At 45.5% G+C, this 22,599-nt stretch overlaps 1 protein-coding gene across 10 annotated transcripts in view; it reads right to left on the bottom strand.

The window, feature by feature from the left end:
• LOC134541656 (NAD(+) hydrolase sarm1) overlaps positions 1-22,599 on the bottom strand; it is a 568,468-nt gene that overhangs the window by 28,022 nt on the left and 517,847 nt on the right. The gene's annotated exons all lie outside the window — the stretch shown is intronic.

Raw genomic sequence — 22,599 nt, 5'->3', positions numbered from 1 at the left:
TGATTATACGGACTACTTTATGGACATAGTGGGTTCATGCATGTAAGGTACAGTAGCACAGAAACTGTTACATGTAGGTATGGAAAATGCTTAAATAGCACCATTTTTCCGTGGGAGGGCCCCCGGACCCCCCGATTTATTGGTGTGGTATGTCCAAAAAAAGAGGGGGGGGGGGCGCATGAATCCATTCATGCCCCGGGTGCCAGAGACTCTAGTTGCGGCCCTGGATGGAGATTCTAAAGGATTTGCTGCTGTTCTAGGAAACAAGCCTTATGGAAATCATATTGAGATTACCAAGCTTGAATGTGTTGGGCATGTACAGAAACGTGTTGGCACCCGACTAAGACGGCTGAAACGTGATATGAAAGGACAAAAACTTAGTGATGGTAAAGGGGTTGGGGGAAAAGGAAGACTCACTGATGCTGAAATAGACCAGTTGCAGCGTTATTATGGCCAGGCCATAAGGAAAAATCTAACTGATACAGAAGATATGAGGAAAGCTATTTGGGCAACTTATTTTCATAAGAAATCAACAGATGCAAACCCTCAGCATTTCCATTGTCCATCTGGTGCAAATTCTTGGTGCAAATTCAATAGTGCTAAAGCAAAAAATCAAGAAAATGAATACAGACACCAGAACTCACTGCCAGAAGCAGTTATGGATGCTATAAAACCAGTTTTCAAAGACTTATCCAAAATAGACCTCTTGAAGCGGTGTCTCCACGGGAAAACTCAAAATCCCAACGAGAGTTTCAACAACACAATATGGCAAAGGCTTCCAAAAACAGTCTTTATTGGGCTCCAGACCATGAAACTTGGGGTCGCTGATGCAGTGATTTGTTTCAATGAGGGTTCTGTTGCCAAAGCCAATGTTCTGGAGAGATTGAACATCAAAGCTGGGAAATTTATAATGAATGGTCTCAAGGAAATAGATGCAGAAAGAAGAAAAAAGGCTGACAAAGAAGTTGTAGAAGAAAATAAAAAGAAAAGAGTGAAAAGAAGGCTGGGAGAAAGGAAGAGGGAAGACAGCGAATGTTATTGTCCAGGAGGGTTTTGAAATGAAAAGGTGCACCTTCATCTTAAAACTTGATTTTCCGAAAGTGTTGTTTTTTCATGTTAAGGTACATGTTTCTCAAAAACTATTTGAGCTACAGACTTCAAACTTGGCACAAATATTTCTTTTTGCTATATAAGGCTATGTTACAAATCTGATAAAAATTAGTGTTATTTTACTATTTAAAAAAATTGATTTCTCATTTTAAAAAATAATAATAATTACTCTAAAATTTAAGGTTTTTTTTCTTGTGAACTAAAGGTGCTAATTTTACTATTCTGGTAGGGAAGTTGTAATGATGTTTGCTAAATAATTAGTAAAAATCGCAAGTTGGTAGGACCAGTGTAATTCAAAATAACTGTACCTAATTAAGGGTGGTTTTCCCATTTAAAATACATGTGAACAAAAAAAGGTACTCGCTCCCCTTAAGAATACTAAAATCCGTTCCCCTAAAAACATGAGTTGGCTGACCGTGCCCCACCGTGCACTAGGAATGCAGTTAGGGTAAATTCGACACCTAGACCCTTAACTTCTGTGTCTCGACCAACCGGGATGACCAACCCGTAGAGACCGGAAAAAATTCGCGGATTCATTTCGTGATAGGCTGAAAATTCAAACATGTGTACAATTCTGCTGGTTCTGCTATTGGCTCGCAGTTTAACTGGAGCTCTCTGGGCCGATGAGAGACTATCGACCAAAGAAGAAGCGTCGAATCACGAGCTACCCAGTGGAGACGCCTCACAATTTAGTAACCAATGAATAGAGACCCGGAAATTTCGCGGATTAATCAAGCCTCAGGATATAATTCAAAGTTATAGGTGTGCTCGACCCATGTTTACTTTCCCATTTGTTGATTTCTTAGCGAGAACATTTTTATCCTTGTTATTTGGCACTACCGGATTCGCTTACTTCTCTCCTAGCTGGACATCGTTGGCTCACGGTCGTAGACGGGCGTGTCCAGATAACTGCGGTCCAATCATGAACACAGTGCGAGAGTGTGGAGGTTTGCATTCTAGCTTGCGACTAAATGAATCCGCGAAATCGCGAAATTCCCGGGTCTCCACCAATGAACACGCGTGTTTGCTTGAGATGTGCAGAGGATAATGGCGGCTATCCTAGAGGTAATTGTTTTGCGGTCCCTACCGACCCGGTCCCTACTCACCGCCGCAAGGTCGACTGTCCGCCGCGCCGCCCGGCGTCGCACGGGCCACGGCGCCGACATCCCCCGCTCCCGGCGCCCAGGCAACAGTGGACGCCCCGGCGTATATTTACCCGCGCCGCGTCCGTGCCCGGTGGAGGGGGGGTGGGTGGTGGAGGAGGGGCCAGCCCTCCCTCCCTCGCCAGCCGACAGCTCTCCCGAAGGTGTCCGGCTATTTGAGACTCGCTCTCGTCATTACCGATTTCTCCGCACTTTACCAGCACATTCGTCACTATAGCGCTCTTACACGTTTTTGCTGTCTGAAAATTTTCTCAACAGATATTTACTAACGATTATTATCTATTAGTAGGGACACCTGTATTTCGCGAATACATTTCGTGTCAAGGTATTTCACAAAATACTGTAGCTTTTCTCCTGTGGTTATTGGCTGAGGTCGGTGAGAGGTGTCGTCCCGCTCTTGACGGGGCCAATGAGAATGTGGTCTACGTACTGCTGCACCCTCACAATTTGCCATGACTCTTAGAAAAAGCTACAGTGTTTTGTGAAATACCTTGACATGAAATGAAATCGCGAAATACAGGTGTCCCTAATTATTATCTATTAGCGATGACAGCTCGAAAATAACACTTGGTGACCCCAACGAGAATGAAAGAGATCTATGGGATTACACCTTTTGAGAACCTTGGTGACCACCACCCGACAGATATGGTAGCACCGTGGTTATTACGCATTCCCGTTCCTTGACTTCCGTCGCGATCACGGGATGCCGTACACCCAGGGCTACGATGTTGAGGGCCCGAGCCTTGATTGACAGCTGCGACTGTGACATGACGAGGGCGACGCTTGCTCCCTCCCGCGCGCGCGTGTCACGGTGGAGGGGGGGCGGGGGGGGGGGGGGTGTTCGGCCGGCGCCGCGTCAGCCGTCGAGTACCCTCCAGGTCCCGAAGACCCACGAGGCCGCCACACGCGCTCCGTCATCACTAGAGACCGGAAAAATTCGCGGGTTCATTTCACGTCAGCCTAAAATTCATATAGTTATACCTCAGTGCTGCCTCTGCTATTGGCTCACAACTCACCTGGATGACTCTGGACCGATGAGAAACACTCAACCGAAACTGTGTCGAATCACAGGCCGCTACATTGGGACACCTTCACAAGACAGCAGCCAATGAGAGGGTAACATTTGACCGAGTGTACGTAGAACTATAAAGTTCATCCTAGAGGTCATTGAACCCGCGAATTTTGTGATATGCTAAAATTCAAATAATTATACCGTTGTGCTGCTTCTGCTATTGGTTCACTGTTAATATGTAGGACCCTTGGCCAATTAGAGACCATCAGTAAAAGAAGTATCCAATCACAAGTTACCCACTTGAGACGCCTCAAAATTCCGCACCCAATGAACAGGCGCCGTTTGCCCAAGAAGGCAGAGGATAGTGAAGTCTATACTGAAGGTCATTGAACTCGCGAATTCTTCCAGTCTCTAGTCATCACAGTCCTCTTGTGGCCCGATGGTCACAGCTTTTGTCCAGCGAACCAAGGGATGCCGGTTTCCACTCCTGGGTCCATGACTACGTGTCGAGCCGTCCATCGTTCACTGCACTGGAGACTTCTTCAATGATCGGCACGGCATATATTTTTTTTTTTTGCGAAAAAGAAGACCCCTGGAAAGTCCAATAGACTGCAACAAGGTGTACCCGCGCCAGCGGTTTTCTTCCTTGTGATTGGCGGCCGTCTGCGAGAGAAGCCGTTGCCTTATTTGAAAGAGCCACTCGAGACGCGTTTGCTTCCGCACTGAATTACTGTCATTGGTGTTGCAACAGCAGACGTGTACATGAAAAAAAAAACTAGACCAATCACGAAACAGAGAAGATGCTACAGTGTTACATAACGTATATTCTAAAACTTTTAGTATGATTCATACTGTCACGAGTGGGAAAAACCAAGTCCGAAAAGGATATATTACGAAATTACCTAGCTCGAGTTTTAATTATTTGCTAATATTTACACTATTAATTAAATGATGGTCCGAAAATTAATTACTCTTTATTTAAATCCTCAATTTACTCACCCCACTGGAGCTCAGTTCTCTACTGCTCGTCTCTTATCGCAGACCTCTGTCCCAACACGCTGCCTCGCACTACTCACTCGCAAGTCGCACACACAATTCAGTCCCGGGTGCTCTGGTGCCCGATGCAGCGATCTTCGCACACGAAGCCCGTCTCTCGTCGTCCACTATCGCTCGCCAAGGGGTCGCTCGCCCTCTTCACTTCACTGCCCCTGCCAAGTCCTCTAAGCCCCCCGAAGTGCCGCGTCATCAGAACCGCCGACTTCACACTCGAAGCTCCGCGATAAACAGCGTATACTTGTCACGCCACCGTTACAAACAGACTGAGGAAAGCTGAAAAGTTAAATGGGACGTGAGGTGACCTGCAAAGCGGAAGGCCGCCCGCCGTCGTGAAGATGGTCGTCCGAAACGTCGGGGGACAGTCCTTCGACTTGGACGCCGCTACGCGCCGAGTGCACACGCGGGCGTCTGTCACAACGTGGACGCCAAAGCGCTCGTGAGGACGCCGGGCACACACTACGAGGACAGCACTGCGACGAAATTCAATCACGTAAATTACTTTTCAGAAAAAAAAAGTGTAGTTTCTGCTGAGTGAAAAAAAAATTGTTTTCGATGAGTATCCATAGCTTGGTTTGTAAAATTTAGTGCGAAATAATTGAAAATCACAAACAAAACAATACATTTGCCTCGCTTAAGAATTCCAAGTGACGAACAGTAAAACAGCGGCGATGCGGAACTTCGGTCACTGAGTGTAAACGCTTGCGACCAACGTGTCTCTGATCGGACTGAAGTTCGATGCTGTTGTGAAACCCGTCTTGGACCTGGGATTTACACAGATAAATACCGCCCCCCCCCCCCCCCCCCCCTCTTAAACCTAAAAACAGAATCAATAAAAATTAGGGATGGGTCAAGTAAAAGCCTCAAATACCATCAAATCTTTAGTATTTAAAGGATTTAATATTCGAGGAAAAAGATTTGAAGAAAAATATCAGAGAAAATAAAGTCAATCAAAAAATTCAACACTGGACACCTCTGGAGTTTACTAGGTCGACTTCGATGTTCTTTTCTTCATATTTCCTGTCACCATTCCCCAAGATATTCTACTTTAAACGTGTAATTATACCTATAAATAAAATTACAATATGTATTGATTCTGGAAACTTGAAGTTTGTGAAACAGCCACTTAAAGGGGCAGAATGTTTCAACAGCGAGGTTAATATTTTTTATTTATTGTACATTTTTAATTTTAAAACCTAGACACCTGAATTCGGATTCGAGGGGTATATTCGAGAGGCAATCTCTGGCATTTGACCCATCACTATAGGGGCATGCATATTTCGCGAAAACATTCCGAGACTAGCTGAAAGCTATAACACCGCAGCATCGTATGTGTTTCGTGATTGGGTGAGTTTCCTACAGGTACACGTCGATTGTTACAACACCAATCACAGTAAGTAAACGCGGAAGCAAACACGTCCTGATAGGCTCGGTCAAATAAGGCAACGACTTTTCTCGCAGACGGTCGCCAATCACAAGGAAGAAATCGCTGGTGCGGGTATACCTTGTTGCAGTCTATTAGATTCTCGGATTTTTTTTTCCGCGAAAAATGCTTGCCCCTACCCATCACTAGAGACCCGGAAAATTCGCGGGTTCAATGACCTCCAGGATAGACTCCAATATCCTCTACACACTCGGGCAAATGCCAACTGTTCATTGGCTGCTGACTTGTGAGTCGTCTCGACTGGGTGACCTGTGATTCGACACTTCTATGAGTGAGGGTCTCTAATCAGCCCTCAGTCCTCCAGATTAACAGAGAACCAATGACAGAAGCAGCACTTAGGTATAATTATTTGAATTTGAGCATAACACGACATGGATCCGCGAAATTCACGGGTCTCTAGTTATAAGTTAAAACACTGTAGCATCGTCTGTGTTTCGTGATTGGGTGAATTTCTTTCAGGCGCACGTAGATTGTTACAACGCCGATCACAGTAATTCAGTGGAGAAGCAAACGCGTCCTGAGTGGCTCGGTCAAACAAGGCAACGACTTCTCTCGCGGACGGTCGCCAATCACAAGGGAGAAACCACTGCTGCGGGTATACCTTGTTGCAGTCTAATAGGTGTTAAGATTTATTCGCGAAAAAAGCTTGCCCCTACCCATCACTAAATCAAATAATCCATGATCGACAGCAACAGAAGGAGAGAGCAGGACAGCGGGGCACGCGGGGGCGGTTACCAGGGCGACGCGCGACGTCCCAAGCAGGCGGCGGAGCTGCGCCGCGGCGCCGCGAGACGCCGCCAGCAGCGCACTGGCCGCCATGCTCGGCGGCGGGCGAGGCGTCCACTGGGGCGGGCTCCTTCCCCGGGTATCGACCAGCCGCGCCCCGACCTCCCACCCCGCCTGCCATCCCCTCCTGGCTCTCCTAGCGCCTGTCACTCGGCGGCCGTCGCGGTCACTCGGCCAGAAGGCTCCGTAGGCCTGGTCGCTCATTACTCATTAGTAGGGACCGGAAAAATTCGCGGGTTCAATGACCTGTAGGATGAACTCCATAGTTCTACGTACACTCGGTCAAATGGCACCCACTCATTGGCTGATGTTTTGTGAGACGTCCCAACGTAGAAGTCTGTGATTCGATAAAGCTTTGGTCGGGTGATTCCCATTGGCCCAGATTCATCCAGGTGAGTTGTGAGCCAATAGCGGACTCAGCACTGAGGTGTAACGATTTGTATTGTTACGATCGCGCTTGGCTGCAGTGCTTGGCATCGCCGCGCTCGTTCGGCCTGTCTGCGCCCCCCTTCCACCCGCATCATCTCCCTGGTATCTCGTGTCATACTGTCTCGCGACATCCTGACCGTCGTAGCGCGCACCTGCCTCAGATCGAGTTACTTAAAAGAGGCCGCACTGCGGAATAAAATGACTTAGACATGTTTATCGGCGCGTTTTGTGGGAACCCGATGCTCGTTGCGTTTATCGGCGTTCTTTGAGCAGCCGCCGCGTCCTTCGAGGACTCACGACGCGTTTCTGGGCATTTCGACGGCGAAGGTCGCGCGATATCTCGGAGACATGCCCGATTGTTCTGGACGGGAACCCAAGGGCTATATAAGGAGGTTGGGCCGACCTTCGAGTTGAGTTCAGTGGGGAGTTCTCCCGCAGCGGAGTTTCCGGGCGATAGTGCCGCGGGTGCGGCAGAGTGGCGAAGTCCTTGGACGAAGGTTCCAGGGCAGGGAGTGAGAGAGTTCAGTGGAGTCGGGAGTTTTCCCGCGGTGGAGTTTCCGGGCGATAGAGTCGCGGGCGCGGCGGAGTCCCGAGTGAAGTTGCGAGCGAGGAGTCGAGCGGATCCTCGGCGAAGAGGAAGTGCGTCGGCAGCGGCAGAGTGTGGCGACGGAGTCCCGCGGCGGTGACCCACGAGGGGTGCTGCGGCGAGAGTTGCGCCAAAGGTGTGGCCCAGAGAGGTGTGCGGAACGAGTAACTGGGGAATTGACATTTATTTAAGTGTAATTAATTATTTGCCAATTTAGAAGATTATTTGTAAGTGACAAGTAGTGGTAATAAATAAAACTGTGTGTGTGAAATAAAATCTATTAATTGGGCTATCCTTTACGAACCCGCAGGGAAATCGTAACAGTATTATAGCCTATCGCGAAAATTCGCGAAATTTTCCGGTCTCTACTCATTAGTAGGGGCAGGCATATTTCGCGAATAAATCTTAACGCCTATTAGCTGCAACAAGGTATATCCGCACCAGTGGTTTCTCCCTTGTGATTGGCGGCCGTCTGCGAGAGAAGTCGTTGCCTTGTTTGACCGAGCCACTCAGGACGCGTTTGCTTCCGCACTGAATCACTGTGATTGGCGTTGTAACAATCTACATGCGCCTGAAAGAAATTCACCCAATCACGAAACACAGACGATGATACGGTGTTTTAACTTATAACTGACCTCGGAATCTTTTCGCGAAATATGCATGGCCCTACATAGGCCTGGTCGCTCATTAGTAGGGACTGGAAAAATTCGCCGTTTCGATGGCCTTCAGGATGGACTGCACAGTTTTCCGTATACTCGGGCAAATAACGCCACAGGTCATTGGCTGCTGACTTGTGACTCGCCTCGATTTGTTGTCCCGTGATTCGGTGCTTCTTTGGTTGAGGGTTCGTAATTGGCCCGGAGTCGTCCAGATAAACACTGAGCCAATAGGTAAAGCAGCTTAAAGGAAAATGTGTTATGAATCCGCGAATTTTTCCCGTCTCTATTCATTAGACTGCGATAGGGTAATCGGCGGCCATTTGGACAGGCCGTTAGGGCGCGTATGCTTCCGCACAGGATGGCTGTGATTGGTGTGCCGACAGTAGACATGCACCCGAAAGAATGCCTCAAAGTTTTAACACACAGCTGATCTGGAAATCTTTTTCGTGATAAATACATCGGTCTTTTTTTTTTTGCGTATTCATTTCGCTTTTGGCTTTAATCGACTTGCCTATACATAATCAAATTTATTAAGAGTGCTCATTGGTTTAAGATGTTACGCAAGACCGGCGAGTTCTCGAAGACTCCACGCGCCACCGGGTGTCGCAGAGGCTATGTATAGGAGACGGCACTGCGGGTGGATCGATCCGGCGACCCGGGGCTGGGCCACTGGGGTAGTCGGTCGTCGCTTACAGCAGGGCCTGGAGGGGGGGGGGATATGTTAGGCCCGGCTTCAAGGGACCCGCGCGCTTCTGCTCCCAAAGGCCATCGGCAGTCGCGGGCATGCAGGGAACCAGGAGAGGGAGATAGACGCTTGTTTCCTACACCCACTCGCTTCTGGGCAGCACTTTTGTATTACGTATTTGCGAAAATATATATAAAAAATTAATTACACGTTTATTAACAACTAAGATTAGTTGGCGCATTGGATCGGTAACAATTTTCCTAGACAAACCTTTAATTTTGAGGATATTTCTTTTTTTTTTTAAGATGACATATGTAGAATCAGCTCTAGGATTATGAAAAAAAAGATTTATTATGCTAGGCCAATCAAATACAAAATAACTTCAACGAAATTTTTAGGTATAACTGTTGCCAGCTACAGTACCTTATTTTTTTTTTTTTTAAGCACTTCAGGGAATATTTTTGGCAACAAAAATAAACAGTTTATATTCTAAACACCTAAATGTTTTTATTTTAAAATAAAAATTTTAATGTGTTGAATGTTTCTCCAGAGCTTAAAATGTTGTGTTATTCATACGTTAGTTTATTCCTAAACTATTTTTGTTATAGATTCGGTCTATCAAATAATTATTTTAAAATATAACTGGCGATTCGGATTAGTAAACCCATCACTTTTTTTTACAAGTTACACGGTTACGCACAACGGCTTGCGGTGACGGGACCACGACGCGCCGGCTCGCTTTGGTAGCCACCCGGTGCCATGAGCTCGGGCCACGCCGCGGTGCAGGCATCGAACCCGCGACCCTCGCCACGCAACAGCGAACACGACCACCGAGATAACTGACTGACCACTACTGAGACCGCGGCGAGCTCAACCGCTGAAGACAGGGCGATGGACCTGGTCATGGATATATCAGCTGGAATTAAAAAGCCTCTCACTGGGTGGAGTGATACCAATTTTTTCTTGTATATTTTTGATATTTTTGATTGTTAATAATTGCGTAAACATATGTTTCTCTGCTATTTTCACCTGGTAAGCATAACATATATGAAACTATAAACATTATTCTATACTTTTACAAAAGATTCCTTCGGAACCAGTTGCCAATAAATAGTTTGTAATAATACAAGAAAAATACTGTAACTTCGTACAACACATGGCTATGGTTATTTGTTGCATAAATTAAACTTTTTTTTTTCGAGATAATACTGAGAGTATTTCTTTAAAAAAAAAAACTTGGCACATTATTTTTACATTTTAATTGATGTTTCGTTCAAGCATACAAATTTTAACCATGGAAAAGATAATCTAATGTTCAACTATTTGACTTCAATTTGTTTTGCATCATGCTAACTGTGTGCGCGGTCAATACTGGAAAGCTATTCAGAGAACCAACTATTGGAGGTGCTGGGACAACACAAAGCTCGAATGCCCGGTTAAGAATCTGAATACTGTTTAGTAGTGATTCAGCGGGTAGTTTTTTTTATGTAAATGTACAAATATACAAACATGTGTAATATTGCATTAATATTTCTGTTCCGTTAAAAAAAAAAAAACTCTTGTGTCGATGGACCCGAGTAGGTACTCGCTCTGAAACGAGCCGGCGAGCCGCGTGTTGCGACGGCGAGTAGCGAGACCGAATTTTAAAAATTAATGTTTAAATCCATTTAAGACTCTAGTGTATTACGGTTAGGGACCGGAAAAATTCGCGGTTTCAATAGCCTTCAGGATAGACTGCACATTCCCCTGTACACTTGGGCAAATAACGCAAGTTCATTGGCTGCCGACTTGTGAGTCGTCTGAGCTGGTTTGTCTGTGATTCGATCCTTCTTTGGTTGAGGGTTTATAACTGGTTGAGATTCGTCCAGATGAACAGTAAGCCAATAGCAAAATCATCTAAAAGATATATGTATTTGACTTCTAGCCTATCGCCGAATCAATCCGCGAATTTTTCCGGTCTCTAATTATGGTTTATATGCAGTACATGCATTTAACCTAACTTATGTAGTGGAACTTTGAATTGCAGAATAATACACGTATTTAGTTTTTTAAACAATTTGGAGGAACTCTATATATAAAAACAGTTAGTTTGCTGCAGATGTCCCCTCCCCCCCACTGTAGGCCCCGGACGAGGTCACCGGAAGACCTAAGCGCTGCCGCGGCAGGTCGCAGGCGCTGCGCTGGCCCATTTAGGGTTCCTCGAACCCGCCGCGCGCCGGAACTGCCTCCTCAGCGCCCCCGCCAGACCCGCCGGCGAGGAACTGCCCTTCCACCCCCTCCCCCCCATACACATGAGACACGCAGTCAGGCGGGTAGGCTGGCAGCCCGGCGGGAAACGACGAAAGTCGCCCCCCAAAACAACCAGCGCCAACCAAACCAATAAAGGACAGCAATGTCCAAGTGCCCAACCCCCGCATGGTATTAGACTCTTCTACTCTGTCCAACACTTCATCCAGATGGGTCGTTACCACAACGCTGAACGTACAATAACGCCGAATGCCAAATTGACCGCAACGCCGACAGCTAGAAAACTGCTGTGCACCACAACGCCGAAATACAGTAACGCCGAAAAATGTTGCTGGTGGGAAGGGAGGGGGGGGGCAAAGGAGCAAAATGAAAAACAACTGAATGAATTTGTGTGCTAACCTTACCTAACCTAACCTTTGTGGCAGTCCTGCAATGACATTTTTCGGCGTTAATGCATTTCGGCGTTGTGGTATACAGTAGTTTTCTAGCTGTCGGCGTTGTAGTCAATTTGGCATTCGGCGTTATGGTTTTCGGCGTTATTGTACGTTCGACGTTGTGGTATTTCGGTGCTGTGGTGCGTCCCCCTTCCAGATCCATCCTTCTGTTTCCCGTAACCAACCTGCACGCATAACGCATGATTTTTGCAACCCCGCATTCAAGAGCCCAGGGTTTTACCTGTGTCTATGCAGGTTTTACACACAGATAAGTTCTGTCGATGGAAGAATTCAGAAAAAAAAAAAATATATATATATATATATATATATATCACGGCACAGACGAACAATGTGGGCTGACAACAACGAGACAGTTACAACAATAACGGTAAATACAGACAAAAAACGCCTTGGACAACGCAGCGACAAAGAGACGAACCCAGACAGGTTTCTCTGTGGCATGCAGTATTGAAAAGCAATGGCTAGAGACCTGCAAAATTCGCGGATTCATTCGGTGATAGGCTAGAATTCAAACACATATACCTCTTAGATAATTTCGCTATTGGCTTACTGTTCGTCTGGACGAATCTCAACCAGTTATAAACCCTCAACCAAAGAAGGATCGAATCACAGACAAACCAGCTGAGACGACTTACAAGTCGGCAGCCAATGAACTTGGGTTATTTGCCCAAGTGTACAGGAGTATGTGCAGTCTATCCTGTAGGCCATCGAAACCGCGAATTTTGCAGGTCTCTAGCAATGGCCTATGTCCTCAAAACTATTTTAAATATTTTTTCCCCATTGCAAGAATCATTTGAGAACGTAACAAAAGTGATCTTGGAGTATTAAAAGAACCTTAAAAAAAACTGGTTAAGTATACAGCAAGAAACACTCTTAGTCCCCTAACGTGGCTGTCTGAGAACACTAGGGTAGTCGGAACAGGGCGTTTCTATGAAACAAATAAATACGAAGAACACTTCGTTCTTTTATTACTTTAACTTTTCTTTGAAAAAAAAATGTCAATTCGCATTAATGCTAACAAGCTGTAGCAGGCACAAAAAAAAACTACAAATTCTCGTTCGAGATTCATAACACCCCTTCAGTATGTCTTGGAAGCCGGTCAGATTACAGTTACTATTCATGGAAGCAGAGGTAGGCAAATCTCAGGCACGAAAATGATTCTACCCAAGGCGACCATATTCCTTCTTCACGAAGAAGGGATCAAGTTTCTGTTTCCGCCTAGTAATTGTTGCCTTCACTTCGCGCGTAGAAAGCGCTTATACCGAGTTTGTGTTCCGAGTATCAACTCATGATTCCAACTCGACGCGACGTAACAAGAAGGAAACACAAGAGCGTGTAGGAATTGAAGGTATAAGAATTCTTGGCACAGCCATGACGTTTTCGGAGCTTGAAATAGTTCCTTTTCCTATTCTCAACATCAAATTTATATTTTCGTAATCCATAATTTCCAATGCGCTCTTTTAAATAGTTCACCTCTATGTTTGTTTACCACATTAGCCTCTTTTTTTTATTATTAAAATGCAACAGATTTTTGCTTCTTGAAATAATCAAAAAGTCTGAATCAAGGATTTTAAATCACTTAAAAAAGCTAAATACGAAAAAAAAAAAAATGTTTTCCTTCTAAAAAAAATAGTACGGGTACGCAAGGGGAAAGATTCCGGGGAGGGGGGAGAGAGGCATGGGGCCGCAATTAAGAAGCCCCTCACAGTGGAAAAGGGGGGGGGAGTTTGAACTTGCAAAATCGTGACTGCGAAACGGGGTTGATAAACGTAAACGATAAAACCATGTTTCATGGAAACGTTGCACGCGCAAAAAACTCTTGAGCGACGCGGGAATCCTACAGTTCTGCGCCCCTGTCGGCACGTACAAATTTATTTTGTAATCAATTAGATTTTCAAAAATTTCCAATTTCATTATAAAAGTGCCGTTAAAAGTGCATTATAAAGCTTCCTTGTCCCGTTAGTCTTTCCTTAAATGTGAGTAAGGACATTCCCGCTCGAATAAATAATTTCAGACGTGCCTACGTAAAGCCTCGAGGTTGTTCCATCACGAAACATTTTGAGTCGGGCGAATAAGCGTGGGTTTGCTTGATCACGCTGGCAACAAGGACACGGAAAGAAAACCTGCAGGAGTGTTGGATAGTTTATGCGACGCGGGCATAAGCAGTCAAGACTCGACAACACGCTGGGCAAAGATGCAGTAAGGCAATAAAGCACTGACGAGATAACCAATGGCCTCAGATATTACATGTTTGTTCAAAGTAAAGAAACTGAAAGCTTTATAAACGTGCGACACGTCGCTTCGTTAAGACGTGTATGTGCATGAGAAATGGTAAAATTTTATATCACGTGTGAACAGAGCCCTTAGCCAATATAGAGCTAACAAAAAGTAAGGATGATTCTGTTTTGTTGAAAAATTTGGTTGTTTAATTTAAAAAAAGTTATAAAATTAATATTTAAAATAAGAGCGAAGACGAATAATGTCAAGAATAGATGAACTAAAGTTAGATTTACTAAACCGTCAACTAAATTGCGTGTGATTGGTTGATCTGAACACAAAATAAGTTAAATCCAGTACGAACCACATTTTTTTTTGTTACTACACAGTCGTTCTACTGTTAATGTCCCTAACGTAAAGTAAACGAAAGCAAGAAACCTTATATTCACTATCCCCAAGTTAGATGCCCGAAAGAAAAAGAAGGTATGATACATAAATAAAATTCTCGCGAAAAAATTGTTCTTTATGTATTTTTTTTTCCTGGAAGGGTAGGTTTTTCGCACATAAAGGTGATCGCCATCGAAATTTAAAGTTCGGTTGGTTTAGGTCAGCGACATTTAAAGTACTCTAAAGTAGTGAATAAATCTTATAATATTTATTTTTTTTTTTAATCCAACCGTGGAATTGCACTAGCGAGCGGCGAACTTCGGATGTGTTCGGGGGTCGGCGAGTCTAAGGCTTTCCTCGTGAGACACATTGCGCAAAAAAAAAAAAAAAAAAAGTTTAAAGTTATAAATGGGGAGGGGAGTTTGATGTTTCTGGCGAACTGCCCTCGGGAGTATTGGCGGGCAGCTTAAACTGCGGGGACGCGCTCCCATTGGCCACACGTCACGGCAGGAGAGTGGGGGAGGGGGAGAGGGAGAGGGAGAGAGAGAGAGAGAGAGAGAGAGAACTCACATCACCGCGCCAAGGTAAGCAACGCCGCCCTTGGCCGTCGCCGCAGGGGTTGAAACAATCCCTGGAGGACGCGGCGGAGTTCTGGGACAGGAGCCCGCACATCCCACGTGACCGCCTCCCCTCCTTTCCCCCTCCTTCCCCCCCTCCCCCACTCCCACGCACAACGTCCTTTCCGGATGTCCGCCGAGACGGCAGCCAACAAACGCTCCCAGAACCAGCAAGACTTTCCGCGTAGCGCAACACCTACACGCGGAGTCACGCCGACCGACACGAAAATACATCCGTGACGAGATTTTCTCGCGCAGTTCGCACAGCTTTCAAACAGTTAGCAAGGACCTACATTATATTTCGCTGGACGACTGACTGAAACAAGCACTTTCCCGAGTTCTGTTTAGAGTGTCTTCGTAAAAATAAATAATCTGATATAGGGGCACTACAGCAAACTAATAAAATAATATATAAGGTGATATTCAATACAGAATATTCTCAACCTTTTTTTTTTTTACATTTAACGCAGTTATGAATGAAAGAATGTACTAATTTTCAAAAGCGAATTCGAAATTTGTGTTAATAACTTTTCTACTTATAGTTACTCAATATTCTCACTTTCTGATAATTCTCAACAAGAGATGCAAACTGGTGGAGTGGGTAATCCATATCACAGAAAAATGAGAAAATTTGTGAGATGGTGATGGTGAGAAAGATGATGATGATGATGTGTTATATAATGTCCACGATTCACCTAAAAATAGCTAAGTCATGTTGAAAAAAATTGTTTCAACCATGAGGAAAAAGACGCTACGTTGTTTTGCAAACCATTCGGAGGGAAACATTTTTTGCATGTTGGTGATCGACTAAAGCAGACTTACTCGCATTCAGAACCGCATCAGTATACTACCTACTCATCAATCGTGTTTTTTTTAAAAAAGGCTAGAGACCTGGAAAATTTACGGTATTTTCTGGCACTAGAATTAACTTCACACACCTGTACAAGAATTTAGTCGGAGACTATTGTCTATAGGACCGCTTGCGCTTGCTAACTATAAAAGCGTATCACTGTGGAACGGGTTTGATACATGTAAACGTCGAAAATATGTTTAATGGAAAAAAAATATCCGTATATTTTAAAGTTTTCTGTTTATTGTAGCCATATAGGCCACAATATGGACAGTATACAACATGCAAGCGCCCTAACCAGAGATGACGTGTCGGTTAAAACCCACGAGCAAAACTCCGGACGCGCTGGGGGGGGGGGGGGGGAAGAGACCCTTGCGAATCCTACAGAATGCTTGCACTATTTATCCCCGCATGAACGAGTCCAGAGTCTTCACTGTTTCTGTACAGGTTTTACCTGGGCCCAACTTAACTAGTTACAGTAGAGAGTGTAAAATAGGGGGAGTTAGTCATGGCTAGGGGCAGGCATTTTTCGCGAAAAAATTTGAACGCCTATGAGATTGCAACTAGCTATACCCGCACCAGAGATTTCTTCCTTGTGATTGGCGACCGTCTGCGAGAGAAGTCGTTGCCTTTTTTGACCGAGCCACTCAGGATGTGTTTGCTTCCGCACTGAATTACTGTGATTGGTGTTGTTACAATCGATATGTACCAGAGAGAAACTCTCCCAATCACGAACTCAGACGATGCTACAGTGTTTTAACTTCCTTCTAGTCCCAAAATCTTTTCACGAAATCTGCATGCCCCTAATGATTAGGCGTATAGGCTTCGGCCTGAGACGCACTTAAGAGTATTCCCTAACCCAGACCCCTCCTACTTAGTTTTAGTTGGGTTATGGAAATAAAATCCAACAGATTTGCACCCCTGCTTCAGGGACGTATAGAAACTACATCTGGTCCGACGTCAACGCAGTTGAAGTGTATAACAGTATGCATTCCAGCCTGTATCCGAACAACTGCACGTCTCCGCGGCGCACAACAGCCCAGCCCCGCCTGCCCGGGCGCACACACGGTGCGCAGGGCTTCAGGAAAAACAACTCGATTTCAAAACTACTCGAGATATCCGAGTCGGGGTCTGCTTACGAAAAGCATTTAAGAGTTCGCTGAGAGCCGAAAAGTACTTTCGATTTCTAATTAAGTTTTGTAAACTGTATTTTCAGAAGAGTTAAAAATGGCTAAAACGCATACTTTCATAGTAAATTTAGGCGTTAAACAACTAGTACAGATTCTTGAAAGCACTTAAGGGACTGGCATTGCACCTTTATCTTCATTTCTCGGCCATATAATGTTACGGTCACCGCTCAAATTTCACAGTTGTCCTGTGACGACGAGAAGACTGCACGCCAGTTCAGAGCCTTGCGCTTAGAGGCGATACCGCGTTAGAAACTGGGCCACGTCACGTCGCAATAACTCATCAGATCGCTCAGCCTTGCTGAAGGCACGCCAGTTATTAGCGGGACTGCCGACAGCGAACACGAAGCGAGGCAGGCGAGAGTCTGCTCGGTATCTCTCCGCCACGCCGCTGCCACAGCTACAAAGGTCATCCACTAATCTCTGGAACAGCCTGTCCCTCCCAGCGCTGCGGTGTCCCAAAATGAAAAGTTCCCGTTTACGAAACATCCTACCCACTAATTTATCTGTGAACGAAAATAACACCGCATTTCATCATGTCTGCTCATTTATTTCCACAAATAGCACTACGACCCAAAAAATTAATTACAAGAATATCGAAATCCCAAAATGAAGAACTATTTGTAACGTTGATCGATCGGTAGACCTTGGTTTCGTGAAACGATCGATTTGGACTAAAAGACTATACGATTAAGTACTTAATTGACAGTACGAATTAGTCGTGTCCTTAAAATATATCTCTGTGCATACGAGTGTAATTTTTTCTATGTTTTTTTTTTAACCAGATACATGTATACACAGAGTAATATTTTTAGGGGCAGAGCTAATTATTATTAATTATTAAGTACACAAATGTACTCTAGGCTAAACACGCAGAAACTACACTGGTGGAAACCCAAATACAAGGTACATAACGGATGAATGTAACACGACTGCTACCAAAACCGTTTCAGATCTTTAGATTACCAAGGAACTATATTATCCGACACGTTGTCACACAAGTGGCAGAAGCACATTGGCAGGGCCTTTCTACAAACAACATGCCTCAGACCAGCAATGGCAGAGCCTCATTACAGGATCTGCGCAAACATTGGCCTCACTTTTGAGACATTTCACATTTGTTACTCTCCCAGAAGAAAATCAAAGTAAAAGTGCTACAAAAAGAAAGAGTATTTAAAAAAAAATTAAGTTTATGAATCTCCACGAATATTTAGTACAAAATCCTATGAAACAAAAAGACACGGAAAATTATCCAATTTTTTTTTTACTCGTTAGGTTCGTGTATGTTCAAAAACTAGACTAAAATTGTACGACATATATTTTTACCTATCGTTACCTTGCATGCAGTCCAGTAGACCTATTTTCGAAGGGATAAAACTACTTTCATTACAGGCATCTTTGACACAGTTTTTATGTGAAGAGCACACACCAAATTCTGAATAGTAAAAACTGCTCTGAATAAGTTAATTTTCCCCAAACATTTATAAAAAAAACTCCACATGAATCAGTGGATTCCTGTCGATTAGTTTAGTGACTAAATCTCACTAATTCATGACTGGTTTTCGCTAATATTTCTGAGTATTTAACTCTTTGAGCACAGATTTGTAGCTAAAGTAATGAACGCGCTGTAGTATGGATTATGCCAATCCTACAGAATGAAACACTACGGCACATAAAACATATGAATATATTTTCTTGGTCAGAAAATCCAAACTAAAACGGTTTTGCAAAGTAGATACGGTTAACTATTTAGTTTATTCAAAAGTTGAAAAGGGCGGAGATTTATTGTAAAGCATACTAAGCTAATATAATAATTATCACTAAACCTTAAGTTACAAAGATTCAGTGGACCTAGAAGTCATAGAAATTAAACTGAATCAAACGGCCTGGGTTAAAAGTCACTGGAGGATCAGAGTCAGACACTGTAGCTGTCAGTGAGATCAGAGTCAGACACTGTAGCTGTCAGGAGATCACAGTCAGACACTGTAGCTGTCGGTGAGATCACAGTCACACACTGTAGCTGTCAGTGAGATCCGAGTGAGACACTGTAGCTGTCAGTGAAATCAGAGTGAGACACTGTAGCTGTCAGTGAAATCAGAGTGAGACACTGTAGCTGTCAGTGAGATCAAAGTAAGACACTAGCTGTCAGAGAGATCAGAGTAAGACAATGTAGCTGTCAGTGAGATCAGAGTAAGTGACTGGAGGATGAGAGTGATGGAGGGCGGCGGGCACCAGACACTGTAGCTGTCAGTGAGATCCGAGTGAGACACTATAGCTGTCAGTGAGATCAGAGTCAGACACTGTAGCTGCCAGTGAAATCAGAGTCAGACACTGAAACTGCCAGTGAGATCAGAGTGAGACACTGTAGCTGCCAGTGAGATCAAAGTGAGACACTGTAGCTGTCAGTGAGATCAGAGTCAGACACTGTAGCTGCCAGTGAGATCAGAGTGAGACACTGTAGCTGTCAGTGAGATCAGAGTGAGACACTATAGCTGTCAGTGAGATCCGAGTGAGACACTGTAGCTGTCAGTGAGATCAGAGTGAGACACTGTAGCTGTCAGTGAGATCAGAGTCAGACACTGTAGCTGCCAGTGAGATCAGAGTCACTGTAGCTGTCAGTGAGATCAGAGTCAGACACTGAAACTGCCAGTGAGATCAGAGTGAGACACTGTAGCTGCCAGTGAGATCAGAGTGAGACACTGTAGCTGTCAGTGAGATCAGAGTGAGACACTGTAGCTGTCAGTGAGATCCGAGTCAGACACTGCAGCTGTCAGTGAGATCAGAGTGAGACACTGTAGCTGTCAGTGAGATCAGAGTGAGACACTGTAGCTGCCAGTGAGATCAAAGTAAGACACTGTATATGTCAGTGAGATCAGAGTGAGACACTGCAGCTGTCAGTGAGATCAGAGTCAGACACTGAAACTGTCAGTGAGATCAGAGTCAGACACTGTAGCTGTCAGTGAGATCAGAGTCAGACACTGTAGCTGCCAGTGAGATCAGAGTGAGACACTGTAGCTGTCAGTGAGATCAGAGTGAGACACTATAGCTGTCAGTGAGATCCGAGTGAGACACTGTAGCTGCCAGTGAGATCAGAGGGAGACACTGTAGCTGTCAGTGAGATCAGAGTGAGACACTATAGCTGTCAGTGAGATCCGAGTGAGACACTGTAGCTGCCAGTGAGATCAGAGGGAGACACTGTAGCTGTCAGTGAGATCAGAGTGAGACACTATAGCTGTCAGTGAGATCCGAGTGAGACACTGTAGCTGCCAGTGAGATCAGAGGGAGACACTGTAGCTGTCAGTGAGATCAGAGTGAGACACTGTAGCTGCCAGTGAGATCAGAGTGAGACACTGTAGCTGCCAGTGAGATCAAAGTGAGACACTGTAGCTGTCAGTGAGATCAGAGTCAGACACTGTAGCTGCCAGTGAGATCAGAGTGAGACACTGCAGCTGTCAGTGAGATCAGAGTGAGACACTATAGCTGTCAGTGAGATCCGAGTGAGACACTGTAGCTGCCAGTGAGATCAGAGGGAGACACTGTAGCTGTCAGTGAGATCAGAGTGAGACACTATAGCTGTCAGTGAGATCCGAGTGAGACACTGTAGATGCCAGTGAGATCAGAGGGAGACACTGTAGCTGCCAGTGAGATCAGAGTGAGACACTATAGCTGTCAGTGAGATCCGAGTGAGACACTGTAGCTGCCAGTGAGATCAGAGTGAGACACTGCAGCTGTCAGTGAGGTCAGAGTGAGACACTGCAGCTGTCAGTGAGATCAGAGTCAGATACTGTAGCTGCCAGTGAGATCAGAGTGAGACACTGTAGCTGTCAGTGAGATCAGAGTGAGACACTGAAACTGCCAGTGAGATCAGAGTGAGACACTGCAGCTGTCAGTGAGATCAGAGGGAGACACTGTAGCTGCCAGTGAGATCAGAGTGAGACACTGTAGCTGCCAGTGAGATCAGAGTGAGACACTGCAGCGGTCAGTGAGATCAGAGGGAGACACTGTAGCTGCCAGTGAGATCAGAGGGAGACACTGTAGCTGTCAGTGAGATCAGAGTGAGACACTGTAGCTGCCAGTGAGATCAGAGTGAGACACTGTAGCTGCCAGTGAGATCAAAGTGAGACACTGTAGCTGTCAGTGAGATCAGAGTCAGACACTGTAGCTGCCAGTGAGATCAGAGTGAGACACTGCAGCTGTCAGTGAGATCAGAGTGAGACACTATAGCTGTCAGTGAGATCCGAGTGAGACACTGTAGCTGCCAGTGAGATCAGAGGGAGACACTGTAGCTGTCAGTGAGATCAGAGTGAGACACTATAGCTGTCAGTGAGATCAGAGTCAGACACTGTAGCTGCCAGTGAGATCAGAGGGAGACACTGTAGCTGCCAGTGAGATCAGAGTGAGACACTATAGCTGTCAGTGAGATCCGAGTGAGACACTGTAGCTGCCAGTGAGATCAGAGTGAGACACTGCAGCTGTCAGTGAGGTCAGAGTGAGACACTGCAGCTGTCAGTGAGATCAGAGTCAGATACTGTAGCTGCCAGTGAGATCAGAGTGAGACACTGTAGCTGTCAGTGAGATCAGAGTGAGACACTGAAACTGCCAGTGAGATCAGAGTGAGACACTGCAGCTGTCAGTGAGATCAGAGGGAGACACTGTAGCTGCCAGTGAGATCAGAGTGAGACACTGTAGCTGCCAGTGAGATCAGAGTGAGACACTGCAGCGGTCAGTGAGATCAGCGGGAGACACTGTAGCTGCCAGTGAGATCAGAGTGAGACACTGCAGCTGCCAGTGAGATCAGAGTGAGACACTGTAGCTGCCAGTGAGATCAGAGTGAGACACTGCAGCTGTCAGTGAGATCAGAGTGAGACACTATAGCTGTCAGTGAGATCAGAGTGAGACACTATAGCTGTCAGTGAGATCAGAGTGAGACACTGCAGCGGTCAGTGAGATCAGAGGGAGACACTGTAGCTGCCAGTGAGATCAGAGTGAGACACTGCAGCTGCCAGTGAGATCAGAGTGAGACACTGTAGCTGCCAGTGAGATCAGAGTGAGACACTGCAGCTGCCAGTGAGATCAGAGTGAGACACTGTAGCTGCCAGTGAGATCAGAGTGAGACACTGCAGCTGTCAGTGAGATCCGAGTGAGACACTGTAGCTGTCAGTGAAATCAGAGTGAGACACTGTAGCTGCCAGTGAGATCAGAGTGAGACACTGCAGCTGCCAGTGAGATCAGAGTGAGACACTGTAGCTGCCAGTGAGATCAGAGTGAGACACTGCAGCTGCCAGTGAGATCAGAGTGAGACACTGTAGCTGCCAGTGAGATCAGAGTGAGACACTGCAGCTGTCAGTGAGATCCGAGTGAGACACTGCAGCTGCCAGTGAGATCAGAGTGAGACACTGTAGCTGCCAGTGAGATCAGAGTGAGACACTGCAGCTGTCAGTGAGATCCGAGTGAGACACTGTAGCTGTCAGTGAAATCAGAGTGAGACACTGCAGCTGCCAGTGAGATCAGAGTGAGACACTGTAGCTGCCAGTGAGATCAGAGTGAGACACTGCAGCTGTCAGTGAGATCCGAGTGAGACACTGTAGCTGTCAGTGAGATCAGAGTGAGACACTGCAGCTGCCAGTGAGATCAGAGTGAGACACTGTAGCTGTCAGTGAAATCAGAGTGAGACACTGTAGCTGCCAGTGAGATCAGAGGGAGACACTGCAG

This window comes from Bacillus rossius, assembly GCF_032445375.1.
Source record: "Bacillus rossius redtenbacheri isolate Brsri chromosome 4 unlocalized genomic scaffold, Brsri_v3 Brsri_v3_scf4_1, whole genome shotgun sequence".
In the NCBI taxonomy this organism is placed as follows: domain Eukaryota; kingdom Metazoa; phylum Arthropoda; class Insecta; order Phasmatodea; family Bacillidae; genus Bacillus; species Bacillus rossius.
This window is presented reverse-complemented; position numbering and strand designations above follow the sequence as displayed.